Source organism: Pseudopodoces humilis, chromosome 20 (genome assembly GCF_049639895.1).
Source record: "Pseudopodoces humilis isolate 2021_Gansu_Grassland_sample_001 chromosome 20, ASM4963989v1, whole genome shotgun sequence".
Classification (NCBI taxonomy): Eukaryota; Metazoa; Chordata; class Aves; order Passeriformes; family Paridae; genus Pseudopodoces; species Pseudopodoces humilis.
In genome coordinates, this window is record NC_142219.1 from 8,574,975 (window position 1) to 8,597,783 (window position 22,809).

A 22,809-nucleotide genomic window follows, 5' to 3' on the forward strand; every position below is an offset into this window, starting at 1 on the left:
TGTGTGTTTATGGTATCTGGATAAAGTCATACAGAGCTGCTTACAGAGGTACTGAATGTTGCAAGAATTATATAGAGTTAATGTGTATATTATGTTTCCTCTGTTCCTGCTCTACTAGTAGGTCTTGGATGTGGATGATTATGTGCTATATATTTACTAAAGTATTGCAGCGTATTCTTTATTGCCAAGCTAAAAATCCTTGTGTACTGGTTTTGTAATATAAATATGTAATTACTATTTTTATTTCTGCAGAGTTACCCAACTCATTGTCTGTCTTCCCACTTTTTTTTCCCTGTTACTTCCCCTAATAGCTGTGTCTGCTTTTCTTTTGTTCATGTGTTGTGCAGAAGAAAAATGGGCACTAACAGGTTTGCTAATTACTATAAAAATCTTCCCAGCCTTGTTCAGTTCAGATCATTCTATTAGCTAAAGTAATGGAGTGCAGTGGCACAATGGTCCTCTCACTTTTCATTGTCTGGGGTCTTTCTGGTGCAATATATTACTGGGATTGTATTCTAGAGCTGTCACAATAGCTTTTGATTTCCCATACCTGCTGTTTTGTTTTATCTCAACATTCCTTTTTTTACTAGTATTTAATTCTCCTTATCCTTCCTAAATGACTTTTAAGGGCACAGGACTGTTTGCCCCCTGCTTCCTCAGTTTTTCCTGGGAATCAATAAGGCTGAGGATTGTTGTGTTCAGTCCCTTGCAGATGGACCTGTGTCCAGTGTCAGGGTGTTCACATCACTGCAACAGCTCCTGGCAGTTTAGAGCTGTACTATTTTACCTAAAGGCACGGTCTTTACCCTCACCACATCATTTTGCTCCTGACACCTATTTTTCATTACCTATCAGCATTGTCAATGTCATCTTCCTCACCAGTATTTACAGCCGCAGACTTTTGTCTAATCACTCTGATTATATTAGCTCCAGTGATTGTACTTTCACCTCATTACTGAAATAAAGTTAACATTAATGAGAGTCATGCAGCTAAACCTCTGCTCACCTCTCCGGAAATTTATTCTAATGATGAAAAGAAGATGCATGTGGATCTATTTGAAAGCAAGCCAGCTTTTCTCCCCACCCCCAGCTAGCTACCTACCAAATTCATGTTAGATAAAATTTTTTGTTATTAAGAGCTGATGATGCAAAAGAAGCCAAATACATTATACAACATTAACAAGGAAAAATGTGATGGATTGAACACTGATTTATGTACTGGTCTGCTACAGAGTTCCTTTATGACCTAAATTTCTTTGTTCCTGCTGCTCCAGGAAAGGGTTTTCTCATATCTGACTCTCACAGTAAATTAGCCATAAAGCACTTGGAGGTCCTAAGGGGTGTGCTAGGAAAGTTCAAGATATTATCAAGGGTAACAGTAATAGCACTTCTAAACAAGATGAAGCATTGAGAGGTAGAAATTGTCTATAGAAACACAGCAAGGCTTTGAGCCTAAAGAAGAAATATAATTAAGATAAGCAAAGTTCATGAGATAAATGTACATGCTGCATGTGCCAAGCAAGGGAGCTCAAGAGATTTTTTACTGATCAGAATTTGGATTTGCAATAAGACCAGTCCTTTTACCACTGGTCACTGCTAGGGAAGTCATATGAGTAGAGAGAGATTTTTGTGTTTTCCTTTGTTTGCTTGCTAGTTAAGGTTAGAGAATAAGAATTCACTTTTTATTAAAAATTCATTTTTTATTAATCCCTCTTACAAGCAGCTGCTGTGACATGGCTTTAGTTCTTTCTGAGGCCACTGCCTGCTCCAGCAACACAGGTTACCTAGAAGGATAGTAATATTGAGTGAAAGGAATGCAGCCTTGAAGTCAATCTAATTGTTTGAAGTTTTCCTTAAGTTTTACCTCTTCATGTATGAAACTAGGCTGAGCCAGCTGTGGTGGAAGAGGTCCAACATTATTCTCGCTGAACATTTGCATATCTTTTCCTAAAGATAAAAGAAGGATGTTCACTCTATACAATGTTGTGAGCGAACAAACCTTTGTGCTCAAAAGTAAAAGTTATGACTTACTAGAAAATACCACTGGCCTGTACAGTAAGTGTAATATTTTAAGTACTAAGTATTCTAAAATGCTGCCTTAGGCTTTCAAGGAAAAAAATTCAAGAATTACCAAAGCATGGTTGGCTCAGAAAAGGGAGTGAAATATTACTGTACTGATAATCATGCTATGACCTATTTTGGATTTTGGGCTGTAGAAATATTTTCTCTCTTGTGAAGGCTTATGATTTTGACCATGGAGTTTACAAGGAAGAATATCTAGACTTGTCACCAAAAGAAAAGCTTTCTAAGAGGAAGGCTGTTTAAGTTAGCCTTTTCAAATGTCAAAATCCTAAACAAAATAGATTGAGTTAGATAAAGGTAACCCTTTACAAAGGTTGATGAAATAACATTATCGCCCTTTGGCAGAGAGAGAAATTGAAACACAGTGTTTAGGAGACATTGGTCTTGTCAGACGGTGCAGCAGGAGTGGGCTGGGGCACCACATCTGAAACTGGTCCCTGGATCACTATCCTGCTCTGCCTTCTGGATATTTCTACCTACTCTTTCTGAGCTTGCTGCTGTTGTGCCTGAAGATAGCACTGACTCATGTCTGGAGCCACAAACTGAGTGTGTCAGGTTGAAATGTGCCTTATGGAATAATAGTATGGATTATATTTAGTTTGAAAGAATTTTTCAAGACTCTATCCTAAAGCAGCTTTTCTTACAGATGCAGATTAAATGAACAAGTGACATGAATTCACTGATTTTCAGCTCATGTTTCATAGTCGTTCTCACTGATCCTGCAGCATTGTTTTTCTAAAATAGTCCATCAGTTGCAGGTATTTATTTTACAATTTGTTCTTTTTCCTTTATGTGCACATCTCCTCTTTTCCCACCTGCTTCCCAGCTTGGCTTTTCCTCATCTTGGTGCCCAGGAAATGCCAGTGTCTGGTTGAATGAGCTCTGCTATAAATCAAAGTGTCATCACTTAGCTGGTAGAAGTGATTTAATTAATGCATCATGCCTTCCCCAGAGCCTCTCCCCACCTGACTGCTAATCAACCTTCATCAGCAGGAGGAAAACGTAGCTCTTCTTACAACTGTGCAGGAGACACTGAAGGAAAGACAGTTAATTGAAGCTGCCGAGATCAGCCTTGTCACTTGTCTCTAATCTGTTGTCTGCTTCTTGAAATACTGCTGTCCTGGTCCCTTGCAAGCCATGCTTAACTCCATTCATACAGAAATGATTCAGTATCATCCCAGAGATCACTTTCTGTCAGAAAATGTATTTGGCAGATGACGTGTTTAAAAGCACCCTATTGTGCATGGCAGTACTGGAGCAACTTTTACAGCCTGAGTGCTTTTTTAAATGGAAGGAGCAGTTTATGTGTGAACATTTCTGCACTTCAGAGGTGGTGCTGTGCAGTTAGCAGTGCGGATTCTGAGCCAAAAAATTGTTGTGCCAGTATGGAATTACAGGGCAGATGTTGTTAGCAAGTGGTCCCCTTTGTCAGCTGCTGAATAAATACTTGATGATTTTATCTCAGGTAAATATGTACCAAAATGATAAGCTCTGTACAAGCCAAAGCACTTGTCCATTTCAGTTTGGTGCCTCCACCGTTCAGGGCAGGGTCTGTGATAATGGGAATCTCAGATTCCATCTGCTGTATGATATGGGCAGAAGATTTTAGGGAGTGTCTTATTTGTGACTATTCATAGTTATATAGGCAGTCAAGATAAATATGAGAAATAGCACTTGTGGGAACTAGTGTTTTTTTCCTGGTAGCTGGAATAGGAAACTGAGAGTCAAGATTCCTGCTTTCTAGTCTTGACCACACCCAGGTTGCCAAATGACCGTAAGAGAGACACTTGATTAGTTTTTATCTGGGTTTTCCCCAAATATAATGTTTGTTGGAGAAGGGCATACTATACTTAGGACAGGACACACTCCTCCCTTCAAACAGATGGTGTTATGGAAGCAGATGGGCCAGGGCCACCTTCTGTGGAGAGCAAGGAGGTTCATCCGTGAGATGGACAGCAGTGCAGCCAGAGGTGTTTTAAGGTCCATAGGCCATTTGGATGACACAAGTGCAATAATGATAGTTTCAGCTGTGATACTGCAGGTACTGGGGAGTACCTCTCTGCTTGTGGAGCCCAGGATGGTGTCTCAGTGTGGGTTTTGGGGTCACCTTCAGAGGCCAGCGGGAGAAGAACTTGGCCCCCACTAACTCTCAGTGTGAGCTAGAAGCTGCCACAAGCTGCACAGGATGTGTGAATTGGGCCACTTCTGATATCCCACCACCTTCTGATGGTGCCCTGTGGCCTATATCAAGCACACTCAGCCTTTAGTCCTTCCTATCACAGCCCATCAGACACACTGGCCAGGTCCTGGTCCTCAGCCTGCCCTGTGACAGATGGCACAGATGAATCAGGCTGAGCTCTGCACAGTGGTACCAGTTCAGTCCCAGCTCTGTGTCCTGTGTTGCACCAGTCGGGTGCCCTGAGCCCCAGCCTCAAGGTTGGGTGCTCTCAGTCTGACCAGGGTAATTACCATTATGGCTAAGCAGCTGTTTCCTTTGTAAGTCCATAATTTTGAGGGTTCATTACATGGGCATAAAAGTCCTCTCCAGGCAGAGATTTGGCAGACAAAGCCCAGCCAGGGAGCTGTTTCATCATTTGTTAGTTTGTTTATTTTTGCATCTGTTGGGCAATTCTTTGGGTATTTTGTATACAAGGCTGCAAAAGATATAGCTGCAATCATTTTCAATCGCTTACCATTAGGGTCTTCACTGATCTTTATTTTTCTGTTGGTCACTTATGATTCAATTGAGGAAACAAATTTGTATTATTATATTAATAGAAATAACATAATTTCCAGATATTTCACTGATTCCCTTGTTTCATAGGTGCATTGTTTTACTTATTCCCACAAACTCCACTGCTCTGATTGCTTATTGCTGGTTCTGTTGTTTTATACTACAATAGTAGTATAAAACAGTGTTCAGTGCATAGCTTTGCTGCTATTTTTATTCTTTCCCCAGCTTTTTTTGACAGAAGTGAAAATCTGGAACCAGGCTTCTTAAATTTCTATCTTTTTGGTGATTTAAATTGAGAAGAACTTTAAAAGTAGTGATATTACTGTAATATTACCCCAATGCAACTTGTAATAGAGTTTGTGCCTATTGACAAATTATTTTTTTAGGAAATGCTCTTGAATATAACATCTTTAAATATGATCACTGAAGGGAACTGCATCCTCAGGCTTTCTAAAATTCCTCAATCTCCCTTATTTATAGTGTTTAAACCACCCCTGAGCTAACTTAAAAGCAAGAACACTGATACCCACAGCAACCCATGCCAAATAAAACCACCCTCCCTTGTAGGATTTTGCTGAGGGCACAGGACTGAGTAAGTGGCCTTGTTGTAAGGACTGTGCTGCAGGTGAGTGAATGGAGTATTCTTTAGCAGGTATTTGGATACTAGGGAATCCTGTAGCTGGCAAGATGCTGAGCTTCTAAGTGTTTTTTCTCGGTTTTTTTCATTTTTAAGAAGCCTTGACATTACCTGATGACTTAAATCAGAGTTGTCATCTGGCCAGTTTTTATCTTGCATTGAAAAATATTGCAATGAATTCTTTCAGAGAGGGGAAAGGAGCTGTGACTGTGTTTTCATTTCACACTTATAGTTCATTTTAGCACTCTGGTGCATGCTGTCTGTGACTGAGCAGGTCACAGAATTGCTGTGCTGCCCTCTAAACCAGGAATGTCATCTTCTGTGAGCATTGTGAACTCAGGCAGTGTCATAAGGAAGGGCTGTGCTCTCTGTGTGTGAGGTGCTGAGGAGGGGCAAAGTCAGTAATGTCTGTATATCTTTACCTTGCTGCCTTTGGCAGGGACAGTGTGACCTGCAGACAGTGTGCCAGGGAGAGCAGAGCCCTCTGTGCCCTGTCAGACCCCTTCAGCTGGGTCTGCTCCTCCTCTGCTCACACCTCAGGAAAATTGGCTGTTGTGCAGGAGAGCAAAGCTTGTGTTCTCAGAACAGATAAAATTCTGTTACTGCTTTCATGACAAATGCAGTGTTAACCAGCCCTTAATTTTGTAAGGACTTACTAATTCATTTGGTTTAAGTAAAAATAACCTGCCAAAGGCTTTCTATCCTTTTTTCCCCAGAAAAATTGCTTTTTGATGAAATGAAAAAGTAACTTTTGATTTAAGAGTATTAATTTCTTAGGGGAAAAATGGTAGCCAGATGTTTGACAGAATCACAGAATAGTCTGAGTTGGAAGGGACCCACAATGATCATCAAGCTCAACTCTTAAGTGAATGCCCTATACAGGCATCAAACCCCTGTCCCTGGTGTCATTAGAACCTTGCTCTAACAAAAAGACCTAATCTCAGGGTCACCATTTCAGTGTAATTAAAAACATTAACCTTGAAAATATTTGGTATTTTTTCCTTAAAATTCTTGATACAGATTTTTTTAACTTAATAAAAAATTATGTCTCTTTCAATGAAAACAACTCAGATTAGTGGAAAATGTGCCAGAGTGTTGGATTGGGAGCCTGTGAGAAAGCTGCTTTTATGTGGGGAGTGAAGGAGAAGAGGACTGTCATTTCTGAAGGTATCAGAAAGGCAAGGTTTTTATTCTCTTCCATGTTCTGCCTCTCATTCTCATTTGTGTGTGTGTATTAAGTGGCTCTTGCTGAGCTTGGTGTTGAGATGTCATTGTGATAAATCACCTTTTGCTAGAGATTAGATTTTTTCTTCAAATGAAGCTGCCAGCAAGACACATTTTAACAGTTGCAAGTGACTGCAGTATTTTCTGGCATCTTTTTTCCTTTCTCTCCTCAAAATATTATACAGTAAATGCAGACTAAAATATTATACAATAAATGCAGACTGTTGATGACCATGTTTTCCAGTGGAAGGGAAAAAATAACAGAGGTGGCAATTAACAACTGTCAGCACAAGTGAAGTATATATGTGTATATATGGGTACGAAAATCGGGTTTTCTCTCACACTGCTTATACTGGAGGAATCCCAGCCCTTGTAGCATTATCCAATGAAGCTCTCCAAGATCCCCAAGGAGCCATACAAAAGTTCAGAGTTGCCTGGGATCAAATTTCAGAATCACAGTGTGTTTATAAAGAATCAGATCATCATTAGATATTTTTATCTAGCCAAGTGAATCCACGTTGTCAAGCTTAGACACCAGATATTAAGGTCATACAGTGTCTTCAGTAAATTGACTTACTTTTAAAAAACATTTTGTCTTCACTTCAGAACTGCAGAACTTTGTTGCTATGCTGATGTCATTGTTCTTGCCCCCTAAAAATTCAAAATGAATGTAGGAAATAGTGGATCATATTTGTAGAAAGAAAGGAATAAAGCAATTTCATTACAATAGAAATAATTTCTACAACGTTATTTTTTCAGAGTTAGCAACTCTGAAAAAGAGAGACAGGATACTTGGAATATTGTCTTGAGAAGTTTTATCAGGATCATCGAAAGATTACATTTGTTTTGGTTTTGTGAAATTGTTAATTGGTTTTGACATTTTGGAGGAAATAATTTTGGCAGTCCAAGTCACAAATAGTAAGTTGTACACTTTTAAAGCCTTTTGGTGTGCTTGACAGTCACTTCAAAGGTTACAGTCATATTACTCAAGAAACAGCTGTTTGAATCCCAGCTGGAACCTCAAGGCTAATCAGAGAAACATGAATTAATTCCTCAGAGTTATGTAAAGTAAAACATTGCCTGCTTCCAAAGGTGTCTGGGTTCCTCCAGTGTAAGGTTTAAGTCACTGTGTTGGTGGAATGAATGGTGACACTGGTCAGGATACGAGTCATCCACGGTGACCCCAGCTGGTCCCTCTCTCTCCAGCCTTCTCTGCTTGGTGACCTGCTTTGGTTTCTTTGCTCTAAAATTTCTGAACTCACTTCCATTTTTTTCCCCTCCAATTGTTGCTTTCAAATGAATTCCACATCATTTTGCCCTTGAAGTCCATTTATAGCAGTGGCTGTGAAAAATCTGTTGTGTGATATATCCCCATGTGAAAATCAATCCATTTCATAGTTGTCTTCATTCAATTCTTCCTCATTTTTAAACTTTACATTGCTGGTGGATACTCTGATTTTTTTGTGGGGTTTTGTTTTTTTTCTCTTGAAACAGATGTGAGAGAACACCAACATTACAGCAGGCTTCATAGAAGCTTCTTTTCTACATACTATATGGCCAGACATCCTCTTCTGTTTTACTAGCTGAAACTGTCATATTTCAAAAATTAATTTTTTTAGAAAAGGAGGGGAAAACAGGTTAAATTTGCAGAGCTAATTTCCAGGTGTGAAATGCCAAATCACAAAGGCCAGATACCTTATTTGGTCAGTTGCCTGTGAAGGTCAGTCATATCCTAGACAAATAGTGACTATGCCAGTTTCTTGGATAAGTCCTGAGGCAGTTGTAGGAAAGATAACAGATCGGCACATTAAATAGTCCCACCACGATGAGGAGTGCAGCTTGGTCATGGAGGAGAGTCCCATTCCTCTGTGGTTACTTGACAAACACTTCTAATTATCAGTATTGTCATTTGCATAATGGAATTGTACAGCTGGCCACACGCAGCGAATGGAGCTGCCACATGGTCTCCCAGTACTCGGGCACATGCAGAATTCCTGGAAGAATGCTGGCTCTGTCAGAGGGAGGTGAGCAATTGCCCAGCACAAGTGTAGGGGCTGCCTGCTCAGGAGGAAGGGGTTAACTGGGCTGGACTGGGAGCTCCTTGGGCAGCCCTTGGGCAGCAATTTGCTGGCCTGTATCAAGAACTACTTGCTGTTTGTTGTAGGAAACTACTTTAGGACAAACAGTCTTTTTTTTCTTTGCCATGGTTCAAGCTGTAATTCTGGGGAACAGCTTTTTGACAGAGATCCAAGAAACCAATGCAATGGTCAGCTGCACTTTGATATCCCGTGGTTTTGGCTTTGGCTCCAGCTGGAGTGTAGCAGAGCTGAGCAGACCCTGCATTTCAGACTCTCCTGCAGCAGTGCTGAAATCCGAGCAGGCTACGGGCAGAGATGGATGGCTGCCTTACTTTCGAGGCTCCAACACAGCTGCGTGGATCAGCAGATGGCACAGTGCTGCCAGCCATGGGCCACAGACAATAGGAACAGCTCCTCTTCCTGCGCTGTTCCAGATGGGAGGCCTCTGAAGGGAAAATGGAATATGCTTGTTTTGCAGTGGTCTTTACAGCTCTGCCTTCCCTGCAGTTGGTTTACTGTTCCCTTCTGGGAGACACTTTCCTGTGTGATTGAAGATGAGCACAGCCAGCCTTAGTGTGTTGTTTTATGATTCACTCTGACCTTGTAATATATACAACCCTACTCTTCAAGCTATCACCAATCTCAAATGTAGAATAAGATTTAATAAATACCATGATTTCTGACACTTCATGGAGTTACAAGTGAAGCTTTTGGGCTACAAAGCCACAATCAGTGGATGACATTCAGAGAGAAGGAATGCATCAGAATTAATCTGCTCCATCTGGGGCAGTCAGAGCTTGGCTGCCAGTGCAGTAAGTAAACAGGATTGCATCTTTGAGAATGACACAGTATTTGGCATAAATAAGTTTTAATTTCATCCCATTGCTGAGGCAGTTAACACTGTCCATCACAAAAGCTACCTTAGGTGCTGCTCCTCTGAGTGGGTGGTTATAGACCACCTGTACATGGAGAAGTGTTGGCAGCTTAGGATGATGGAGCTTAAGAGAAATAAAATGATTTTTCTGTTATAAAAATTAATCTTTTACTTGTGTCCTCATGGTATCAAGGGTTTCGCAGTGGGAATTTTTTTCTTAGTGATGTGATTAAAGAGAAGGGAAATGCTATGTATCATTTTGTGCTGACCTCTGCCATCAGCAGACCCATGGTGCTTGGTGACACTCCTTGGTGATGCCTTGCTAGTGCTGTGCTAGAAACAGAATGAGTTGTCAGAGTACCTCCAGGTTCTGACTGAGGGCTTACAGATAAGAATCGTGAATTCTGAGGAAGGATTTGGGAAGTCAGTCAACTCAACAACAAATCCCCTTCCCAAAGATCTGCTGTTATTTTCCAGATACAACATTTTTATAGGACTATCAGAGTATTTTACAGAAAGATTTTCCTCTCACATATGAAATATTAGGAATTGGTTTTGGTTTACATTTTTTCTCTGATTCCCAAATGCTTACTAAATGAAACAAGCAGCAGAGGATGAATATTCTCATCAATCATCTTTTGTTTGTGTATGCTAAAAATCCTCTTTAGGAGGGAAAGGGGAAAAAATTCTGGAGGCTTTTGTTAATCTTAGTTCAAAAATAGAGGCTTCCAATTTAAGCCTCAAGCCCCATAAAGTAATTTTGTCAACTGGCTGCATAGTGGCAGAAGCCCAAGACAGACAGCTAGTCGGGAAGATTGTCCCTTCCATGGACACAGTTCTGACTTGGCAGCATGGGCTGACCCCTGGAACACTCAGCTCGGGGCTCCCTCACAGGTTTTGGAGAGAATGTTCAGCAGCCCCAAGACCTGTTTAGGGTTTTCATGTCACATAAGCAATTGCAAACATCCCATTTCTAACCACAGCCCTGAAGACTCTCTGAGGAAAGAATGCTACAGCAGACCATTCAACATATTTTTTCCACTGAAAATTTCCTGCTAATTCTCCCTTGCTAGATAAAACTCCCAGTATGTCAGGGTTTTCTTTTTCTTAAAATGATTGCCAAGTTTAACCAAAAGTATTTTTTTGTGAGCACGTCTTCGGACAACCTCTTGGAACCAGAACCTCAATAAATACTGAGGAGGCCTCTATAATATGAATTTACATATTGTCTGGAATATCCACTGTTTTGACAAAAAGATAACACGTGTATGATAGCATTTAGAACAGGGGGTTAATTGTGTGGTTTCATCATAAGTTGCAGCATTAAGGAAAATAGCTGTTAAGAATGGCTGCACCTTGCAGTGAAATAAAAACAAAAATTGAATATTCCAAGGTTTGCTGTTGCGACTGACACCCTAAATTTATTAATGACCTGTAAAAATAGACCATAAGCTTTCAAAATTTGTGGATAAAAGATATGGAGCTTGTAATGTCTGTAATGCAAAGATAAATAAATCACTGGGACAATCATTATTACAGTAGATGAATTTTCAGTTGGCTATGTGTCAAGTGCTATGTGTAGGCCAAAATAAGGCATTTTCTTGGTAACATGCTGGTGGACTTCAAGCTTCCTATCTCCTCTAAGGAAATATTTAGCAGTCTGTGTAAATATTTAATACAAAAAATGTCCTCCTAATGAGAAAAAGCTGTTGCAGAATAGCTGGGACATCTTGTAACATTGTACCTGGGCCAGAGGGAAAGAGAACAGGTGTACTGTCATATCAAATGTTTATTTTAATATTCTTTGACCTAAGATTTCCCATAAGCCTGGTATTTATTTCTTATTCAGCCTATATATTACAGTACTGTTACTCTACCTACTCTCTCTTTTACGCTGCCAGAGCTTTTGGCACCTGTGTATCCATAAATGCCACAGAAATTTAAGTTGCAAATGGGCAAAGGGATCTATCACAGCAAATGGAGATTTGACACATGCATTTGTGGCCTTCAGCTCCTGCCTTGTGCATAAAGAGCAACTGTTTCCCTACCAACACAGCAAGGCTCCTCCTCATTAGGTTCGTTTCCCAGCTCAAGGTCTTTCCCTCATATTCAGTACATTTTATATTATGCCTTGGCCACTGGTCATCACCTTTATAGAACCACAGCATTTTGCTCCATATCTATGAACATAGGGGCATTCTGGAATTATATAGGAAACCAAGCTTTACCAGAAGCTGGGGAAAACCAGATTTGTTTCTGCTAAGAAGATGATTCTGAGCTTTCATTTTTTTATAACACAGTAAAAAAAATGGTTTACATTGCTCAATTTGTCATCAGTTGCTCATCTGCACTTGCTTTTCTCTTTTTCTTACATGCTGTAGAGACACTGGAATTTTAGCCTTTTAGGGACGTGAGAGTTGCATAAGAGACAACCCAAATTCATTAAATACAATCCAGCATCATACCAGAGTTTCCATAGACAGTTTGTGTAAATCTTCTGGGAACACAGAAGTGTCCTTTCATTTTTTCTGTAGTGTTATTCTTTGATTACTTTATCACAGATTATGAAATACATGTTTTGAAAATGAGTTTGTGAACCAATATCACAAATAACTGAGGCATCATAACTAGTGATCTACTACTTGTGAAAAAGTATTAAGAAAATCTCTCAAAATTCAAAACACGAAAGACTTTGTGGCTTACTTATTTCCTTTAATTTGTGCACCCTGGCTTAAAGCAGTCTCACTTTTTGGCAGTACCTTAGGTAAGCAGCAGCAGCAATGCCCCAGTAGCTGTACTAAAGTTGAAAGCATGGGAAAGGCTCAGATCACCAAAAAAAATCCATGATCTGTGCTGTCTAGAAAAGCAAAGCCTCTTACATATTTCTAGGCCTTGCTAGCATTTTTCAGTCTAATCAAAGAAGAGAAGAAATGCAAGTTTTCCTATAGTCACTTTGAAAGCCATCTATAATATCCTAAAAGTCACAAAAAGAATCTCAGAGAAGTGATTGGCATGTGCCTAAAGACATTATTGTATCCACTGGGGAGTAGAAGGTGGAAAGAAAAGTAAAGGGTGTGGATACTGCTGGATGTTATCTTTGCAAGGTGCAACAATATTAAATAGAGGGGACACCAGAATATCAGGAGGGAATCTGAAACCAAAGCAGCCATCCTTATTGCTAAACTGGCCTTGCAATGGCTGTAAAGTCCTGTAACTTCAGACTCACTCTTTGTTACAAACCCACACCTTAGCACTTAGAAAGATATCTTCAATCACTCTGTTTCAGAAATACTTATAAAACTGCATGCAAGATACCAGTAAAACCTACCAGTGTGTCCAAGTGCACCAGACAATATCCCTTTAAAGCACTGAGGCAGCTATCGATGGCTTAACACAGGGTGTTAGAGCAAGGGTAAGGCATTCCTAATGCAGGACTGCTTTAAAATATGTGACTAAAAACTGACCTTGCTTTGCATTGCTCACAATTTGACCACTGGTTTGCAGAACCCAGAAATATAATATAAAATAGGATTAATTTTAATTTCAATTTCTGTAAATAGGCTAAATTTAGGAAAGTAATTGAGGGACTTGGCTTGAAGTTTTATAGCTGCTCATAGCCAGCCAGATGTGGTTTAGGCATCTGCAGATCTGCAGCTATAGGTTTAGCTACATGCTTATTGATCTTGGGAAAGATCCCAAATGAGTTCATAGCTGTAGGAGTTCCTTCTCAGGCCGTGCCTGATGGCAAAGGATCATCACAAAGTTTCCTAGCAGCTGGCAGCCTGAAGCTGAAGCAGATCCTCTGTGAACAGCCATCTGACAGCAGCCAGAAAGGAGGGCATGAGATCTGCTCTCATTATCAATTAGCACTTGGGATACTTGGGGCATTATTCCCTGCAAACAGCGGGAATGTCTCCTAGTTAAGGAGTCTTCCCAGAAATCCCTGTTCAGCCACTGTGGACAAACTGATACTGCTGTAAGTGTGTTTATCATTAACCTGAGGCTCAGCTTCCTCAGCAACCTCCCCCTCCCCTGTTCACCCAGCAGCAAGCACGTCATTTCCCCACAGAAATCTTACTACAGTTAATCCAGTGTCCTGGGTTATTTTGTGCTGCTCAACTTGAAGTGCTCTTAGCTTTACTGAACGTGTCTGTACTGTTTTAAGTGTCTGCTAAATTCCAAAAGCTGTTGTGCTGTGCCTGCTGCAAATGCTTGGATATGATCCAAGTCCTAGTCTGGCATTTAAAAGGGATTTTCCAGGATGTTACAATTCACCCAACCCTGTAACTGTGCCAATCCAAAAGCTTTGCTGCCTTCAAAGATGCACTCCTGCATGCAGTAAAAGCGTGTTCCAAGGCACACAAAGCATTAAAAAGACCAGCTCAACCAGTGGCTTTATTGGCATAGACACTGAGCTCTCCAGAACTGCTTTTCTAAGCCACTCTCAGGCTGTGAGAGTCATTCAAAGCTCCCGTGCTGCTGTGTGTACAGAAGTTTCTGTGAAAGAGAACATCTTTCAGTCTGTTCCTGCATGCATGTGCCTGCCTAGAGAGTTCCACACGAAGGAAAAATTCTCACTTCCTTTTTCTCCAGTAGATCGCATAATCCAAACCCAAATATACAGATCCTCTCTACACTCTCAATACTTCCATGGAAGAGAGGGGCAAGAAAATGTGTGGGTGCAACTCTTTGAGCAAAATGTGGGTCTGTTTATTCTGAAAATGGACAAGGCCATAGCAGCAGTGACATGACACTGTTAGAAACTAAATTGCTAAATGCTTAAAAAACAGGGTGAGTGGAGGAGTGGGAGATAAATATATTTAGCAATAATTTAAATAGTGCTGCGCTGGACTGAGTGCTCTACTGTGTCTAATATAAACTGAATTGTAATGAACAAATTGACCCTATACTGCATATAATACAAAACTGTCGAAAGTGAAGTAAAATATTTACTGCTGAAAAGCTAAAAAAAAACCCATAAACCTAGGATAATTCTTCAAAATTACATTTATATTTTAAACCGTGCTGTTGAAGCCACTGAAAATTTAACTTTATTCAAATGAAGTTGCCTTGTACTGATTCCCCAGATCCCAAAGCTGCCCTTTGTTATGAACCTAAAGTACAAGCTTTAAGCAAATACAACTTACTAGGATCAAATCTAAGGTGAGTGACTGAAATATAACTATCTGATACTAAAAGACCAGATTAAGATACTTAAGGGAATATGCCAGACTCAAACTATCATGGAATGGTTTTGGATGGAGGGGAGCTTAAAGCTCAGCTCATTCCAACCTCTGCTATGGGCAGGGACACTTTCCACTATCCCAGGTTGCTCCAAGCCCCATCCAACCCAGCCTTGGACACTTTCAGGGATAGGGCAGCCACAGCTTCTCTGGGCAATTTGTGCCAGGGGACTCAGAGAACAATTTCTTCCCAATATCCCATCTAAACTACCCTCTGACAGCTTAAAGCCAATCCCCATTGTCCTGGCACTGCTTGCCCCTGCAGATTCCCTCTTCAAACCTTTCTCTCTGCCCCCACTACACAAATTCTGGTGAGCCTGAATGTTTTAAACATATTGAGTACAGTGTTCAGGGTGATGGCCAGGAGTGAGTTTTCTTGCCTGACTGTGCCATTACCTAAGCTGAAGGCTCAGGGCCCAGGTTATTCCAGAATGCTGGAGAAGGCTGCAGAGACTGGAGCTCCTGGTCCATTTGGATGGCATAGCCCTGGCTCACAGGGAGCTGCAGCCCATCTCAGGCTCATTTACCTTGGCCTTGCTGTTTTATACTGTTAAGCTACAAGTGTTCCATGTCCCAATACCAGCAGCATGGACAGCAGTGGTTTGCCAGGACAGACGAGCTGGTTCTCTAGGATATAATTAAAGTGCTGACAAGCTCAGACATAAGACACATAATAAATTAGTTATAGGACCTGAGTAAGAAGGATTAACTCTGCCGCAAAGGCAATTAGACAGAATTTCAGCCTTGGGACCACTTTTATATGTTCTTGTGTGTTGGGAAATCACATATAAATTTTATGTGTCTTTAGCAAAACTGAGAAATTATTGACATAATATTAACATAAACAGACATAAATTTTTAAGTCCAAGTGAAATCTAGGAAGGTTGTTGCAATAGAACCTGATTTTGACGGTGTTGTTATCCTTCTGGCTTTAGAAGCAAAGCAACAAGTATGGAAATACTCTTAATCTATTCTTATATAAAGCAACTAGACTTTTAATTACTGAACTGATATTTAAACCACTCAGTAATCTGCTATTAAAAACCTACCAGACCTGGGTTTCACAAAATTGCTTTTTCAGAGGTGATAAACATGATGGCTGCATTCAAGTGGTTTTCAAGCCTTGCAATCACCACAGGAGCTATTTTAAATGCTGTATTTGCTAGTGTTTCTATTTTGCCATTTCCTCTTATTTTAATTTTCTTCTGTGTTTTTCATTCCTTCTGGCCACATTCATCTTGTATTCAGCAAATCCATTTGTTTATGTTGGAGCATAAATTTACTCATACGAGTCAGACAAATTACTGGATTTTTATATCTTCTGTTTTAAAATCCACTTCATGGTAGGTGGAGAGGGCTGGACAGGGTCCTAGAAGAGCTGCTGACCCTTAAAGAATAGTTATCATTTCACTAGCAATAACTCGCCCCTTGTCTTCTGAAAGGAATTGCCTACTGTGCTTCAAATAACAAGGGACATTGTTATATTTGCTTTAATACAGGCTGCTGAACAGCTAAGATACCAAATAATTTATTTTTTTCTTATTATACAAGGACTAGAGCTATTGTCCCTATTGGCTTGCACTGCAGTTCAGCTTAGTTATTAAAGTAAAGAAGCTATGTAAATTTTAGACCTAAAAGAACAAGAATAGAGGATGTGTCAAGAATAGAAGTATTTCATGTTTGATAGTGTAACTGAAATGCACCAATATCTAGGGGAAAGAAGGTGATGATGGAACAGCCATGCTGTGAGCATTATCCATGGGCAGAATCTTAACCAGGCGTCTGGGGCAAGCGGCTATTGAAAATGAAATATACCAGTGGATCTTCAGTGTCAGAGCAGATGGGGCTTCAGCTTCTCAAATTTCAGCCACATAATTTATAAGCCAAGCAAAAGTGTAAGTGGCAGAAGATTCAAGGTGGAGAAAGACAATATCAAACAGAAAGCACTTATTTGTAAACCTGAGCAGTGCACAATTTGACTGAGGAAAAACAATGATGTAATCAAAATTAAATGGAGTCCAGGACATTATTAGAATTAACATCTCCATTGATTAAATGAATTGCTGACAGCAGCAGCAGTGTTGCTGGGCTATCAGTCTTGTGCTCTTGTTTGATGTTTCAAAATAAAATGATGGATATTACCAAGATTTTTGCTTTTATTTTTATGATGTAAGAGATTTTGTTTGATGGATTTCAGATCCATCAGATCCTTCTAGTTTAGTAGGATCCTGAGCACATCAAAATATTTACCTCTTATCTTCATTGGAGGCAAGTTTAATTTGTTTCTTCTACTGTGTTTCCAAAAGCAAGGGCTTGTCTACTTGCACTTTGAACTAAATTGACTAAAATATATTTTGATTTATTCTGGAAATTATTTCAATGCAAGCCTGCACATCCATGTCTTCTTTGACCATAGTATCTTAAAACTTAATCATAGTTAGTGTGTAGATGAGCTTTAATTGCCATCCTCCTCAGCACTTTTGCAATGTTCCATGTTTTTCATGCATTTTGAAGGCAGTGCAGCTGGACACTTGGCTGTAGCTTGCCTTTCAGGAAGTCATCTTCTGCTCTGTGCCTGGCACAACCATCCTTCTTCTGGTGCCAAAGCAGAGGCAGCAGCCTCGCGGCTGCATCCTGGCACAGGGCACAGATTGTCACTGACCTCTTGTGGAATCCAGTAATTGCCATGGAGCTGGGCCAGTCAGACAAGGGCACGCTCCATCCTCTTTAGCCCTGGCTCTTCTAAGCCATTCTGAAACCTCTTGGAAAGAAAATATTCAGCTGAAAATGAAGATAAGTATGGCTGCCTCTAATTTAGCCTGGTTTCTCACACTTCCAGTATGGTAAGTGACCTGTGAGCCTTAACAATTAGAAAAAATAAGTATTTACTAAAGTTGGCACTGACAGGTGCAGCTCATCTTGGGAATGCCTGAGTATCCTGAGGGAAGTCTGCACAAGGATAGCTGCCTAGCTGCTGGGAAATGACAGCATCCGTACAGACATCAGTGTGCTGCACAAAGTCTCTGGGTAATGCTTCCTACTCGCTTTCCATAATATATAAATGTCGCTTCTGTTCTGTGCTACAGGATGATGAGAGCCTTGCCCTAATTGCTGCTGCTTTTCCTGGCTCAGGTGGAGGCTCTGGTCACAGGGTTCATGAGGAGTATGAAAACAGATTTCTACGAGTCAAGTACTGGCAGGTTTCAGTGCATGGGAATCTCACCTGTCTAATGGAAGTTAGAGGTGTGCTAAATAGGTAGAAATCACAGCATTATGTACGTATATTTCCCAAAGATTAAGGCAGTTTTGGAGTTAGATCCTGTGCTCCACTGACCACTGAAGCACTGGGTCATTGCTTTCTCTCTCTTGTAGTATCATTCACAGCCTTCTTACCCATGCCTGTTTCTCCTGCTCTTCCATTTTTGCCCATTGGAGTCCCATCTTTAAAACCCACCTTCCTAGAGAAGACTGTCTGGCAGAGATGGTCAGAGGACTCAGTCCACCCTTCCCTCAGACTCTTTTCTTCCTGTTAAGTACCTGCCACAGAAATATTCTTCTGAGGTGTGCTCTGTGTGAGGCTCCTGCAGCCTGCAACCCTGTCAGCAAAGCAGGACATGCAGCATGTGCACAGTGCCTCTTGTTCCCAAGGCTGGGGTGTTGGTGATGTCATCCCTATTTCTTTGAACTGCTTTGCCTTGCTGACGCTACAAGCCGTTCTTTTGTCCAGAGACCTCAAAAGCCAAGTGGGAAGCAAAAATGTGTTTCCAAAGATAGGAACATGGCATCACTGGAGGGCATTCCATGCCACATCCCAGCCACAGCCAACAGCAATCCAGGGTCAGTGGAGGGGCAGCCCCGTGGGGTCCCTCAGCTCTGTTCTGCTCCCTGGGCTTTGTCTGCATGGAGGTTTTCTATAGATAAAACTGGTTGATAAGGGTGCAGATTTTCCTCATAAATTACTCATATTGTGTCCTGTCTGCACTGCAAATATTATTGTGTTACAGACTCTTTATGTTTTTCTTCAGAAACAGTTGTGGGTGTAATTTTTCAGTATTATACCAATGGAAATAGATCTATGTCCATGTACATATGCGTAGGAGGGCAGAAGTATTACTGTTTTAACTGGACTAGAATAAATAAAGCAATACAATATTTGGTCTGTACAAAAGATGACATAAAATAAAAGCAGCCAGGTAGTGTTTACTCAGTTTACTAAAACTGTAAAGAGTGGAATTTATAAGTTGAGGAGAACCCTTCCTGATTCCAGCTTTCATTGAAAGCACTTCATCGAGGCGCTGTATCCTGAACACAGAGGTCTCGAGCACTGTGGCAAAGAACACAGCGAAATGTTCGAAGTGGAACACTTAAAAAAAGCCCAACCAAAAATAGATACCAGTAATGCAGCAGAGAAAGGGTAGGGTGAAGACAGCTTCATTTTACAAATGTCTTTGTTGAAACAGTAACTGGATACAGAAATCCAAGTCACAGTGGGATTCCAAGAGTGCACATCTGCCTCCCAGCCCTCGTGTTTCCCAGAGCAGCAGCATTTAGCTGAGATCTTTAGAAAGGGCTTATATGGTTCTGCCTGTGAAGGCAGATTTTAAGGTTCACTTTTAGGTGCCCTGAAGGAAATTAATGTCTGTTTGCTGATATTGAGCAGACTATGCTCCAGTGTGAACCTATTTCCACACCTTATTGTTCTAAAAGAGAAATACTAAATTAACTTTTACCACATAACTTTAGTAAGACCAGCTCTAAAAAGAACTGGAGTCCAGCTCTGGCTCCAGTGAGACAGCCAGGTGGGGCCACTGCCTGTGGTAACAGCTACTCACCAAGAGAGTTGCAAGAATAGGGAATCTTCAGCAGAAATTCATGGATCGACATACTTTATGTGTCCCACAGAGGCCCAGGCAAAACCTACCCCTCAGCTGGTGTTACATGGGAATCTGATACTTGAGTAACCTGCCTCTGGGAAAACATTAATGCTGCTGTCCTGGGCTCTCCAGAATTTCTTCACTGTAAATCCCCATAAAGTCTAATTCTTTCATACCGTGTAACCCTATGTTATCATGCCAAGGTTTCCCTTAAATACAAGTTTGCTTTTAAAAAAATTACTCAAAAAGGAAGACTTTCCCCCGAAAGTTATATGTGGATATCTATGTCAAATAAGTTGCAGCAGGCAAACATTTTCATGTGAGGTTTTGCACAGGTTTGGTTCTCACATGAAGACTCACCACAACTGTATTTGCTTTCTTTCTGTTCTGTCTTTTCCGTCTTTATGTAACGGTCAGAGGACTGTATGGAAGGAACCCAGAGAACTTTCCCATCTCTGTTCATTGACTCCATATCCATGTGTACCCTCCCTCATGGAGCCTCACATTCCTCAGGGCTTCTCTGTAGCATCTCCTATCCACAAACACAGGCCACTTCCAGCTTTGCACAGATTTTCCAGTCTTGGGATCCCTTGCTTTTGCATTATGCTATGCTATTTGCATTATGTTATACTGCTCTCCAGATCATACAGTTCAACTCCATTTATTTGTAGAGGCACAGCAAGTCTTAGCAAAGGCAAAGGCTGGAGCTCTGTGGCACTTCTTGGCAAGAAACTTTTTGCATAAAGCCCATTAGGGCAGCAGCAGCTGAGCTTCTCCCTTAACAACTTGCCGAAGAAGATTAGAAGATTGAAATAAGTTGTACTTGTGGTCAGTTTTTTTAGAAAAAATATATTTTGAGAGTAAAGTTCAGTGCCTGCACTCATACACACACACACACACACACATACATACGCATGCGCACACACACTACTGAATCATTTAAAGTAGGAACAGAAAAAACCCAAACGAAAACAGAGGTCAAAGAGATCCTAGAGAAGGGATAAATACCTTTCTGTTCTGTTTGATTTGAATTCAAGGAAGAACAGGTAATACTCAGATTCAGAAAAATGAATGTTGTTTTTAATGCAGTGTTAAAGGTCTGAGGTCTAAAACCAATTCTGGGAGTATTTAAATGTGCAAAAGGGAGCAAAATCCTCATGTTTTCTTTTCAAGTAGGTAGGATTCTTACTTGTGCCTGTGCATGTTTCTTACAGTAGTAAAATTCTAGGAAAAGCTTGGAGGACTGACAGGGATTATTAGACAAGGATGATTCTGGAGCAGCACTGGCACAGCACATTCTATCACACATCTGTGCCTATCCCCAGGTTAACAGAAATATGTGTAAGTGTGAAACATGAGATGCAGGTGTATCCTGCATTCAGAGGTATTTTCTCTTTAATTAGATAATTTTTTTTATCTTGTAACATGCTTTCCCATTTTATGGATATGGGAGGTGATAGGTAAAAATCTGGTGGGTCCTAGGCAGAATTTTTGGATATAAGGACAGCCAACTCATTTACACAGGCCAGAACCTAGGCACACTCTATATCTGTTTTGGGAAAGTGTTATGTTTCTTAAATTCTATGTGTCAGTGGTGAGATTTCTTCCTTCTCTAACAATTTAATATTACAGGTAAGTGTTTTCAGAGCTGGGATTTTCTGCAAGTTATCTATGTAGTCCTGTGTGTGTGAATGGAGACATCACCACAATAAGACCCTGGAAGGCATTTGAAACAAAGGACTTGTGTAAATGATGGTATAAACCAGTACATTCAATTAGAACAACAAAAAAAAACTGAACCCAGAGTATGACATGCTCTGGTGGAGTGGCAAAGGTTCTGGAGAAGTTAAGTGCTTCCATGCTTAGATGGTGGAAGGCCATGTCCAGGGAATATGTAATAACAGCAACAAGCAGTTTGGGATAATAAACATGTCCCACTGTCCAGACACTTCACACACACAGGGTAGCAAAAGGGTTAAAGATAGTTGTTCTCAGCAGTGTTTGGCCTGGCTGAGGATTAGAGCTCATTTTAGCTGTTCTTCCTAAACATAGCAAAGGTCACGAGGGACCAGGCTTTGCTGCTGAGTCTTATTGGCCTTGTTCCTTGTAGGGGTTTTGCAGGAGGACAGGATTGTCTCACTTACAAGGATAATAGATGACAAGCCCGGTGCTGATTAACCTCATTTTAATTGATAATTAATTTTAAACCCTATTTACTTTCCCTGGAACAGCTGAGACTTCAAGGGAATCACAACAGAGGTGAACAAGAACTGAAATCTCCCCCAAGGAAATGATACAGGCAGGAAGAAGAAAAGACAAAGCTAGATGTGTATTCAGATTGTCAGTTTGGATCTTCATTAAATATATTGCTTCTGCAAATGGAGGCCTTTCACCTTGTGCTTGCTATTGCACTTGCTTCTTCTGCAAAGGCATCCCAGTCTTGTAGTACAAAGACCTGTGCACTCAAAAATCTGGGTCCTGCTTGCCAGTTAGCCTTCTTTTTGCTTTATTAGAACTCCTTTTGTCTCATTTCTGAGCCTGCTGGCCATGTGGGAGCATGATTTCCTATTATACTTGAAGTATATGTAATGATCCATAGTTTTTCAGTAGTGAAAGCTTGAGAATGTATGTAAAAGGTCATTTTTATTCACAACCCAACTGTTTACACGTTCTGGACTTCATTCTACAAATCAGAGCCTTTGGGGATTAACAGCTGTATTAAGTTTTCTAGCAGCACATTCCTGCAGAAGCATTCTTTATCATAGTTAAAATCTGAAAGCCACAATGTCTGCAGTCTGTCCTTGACAGCACTGCCTGGAGAGGGCTCACAAATCATTCTACAAATATTAAGGAGTTAATTCCTTAAACACCTTTGAGATGCGTGTCATTCTTACTGCACAGGCTGATAAAATGGAACTCAGTAATTGATTCAGGGACACATGACATCAATGGCAGAAGCAGTAACTCCTCCTGGCACTCAGAACTGCTCTGAACTTATTTCCAGGACAACATTCCAACATGAGCCGCATTCTGAACTTTTTATGTTGATATTTTATATCAACA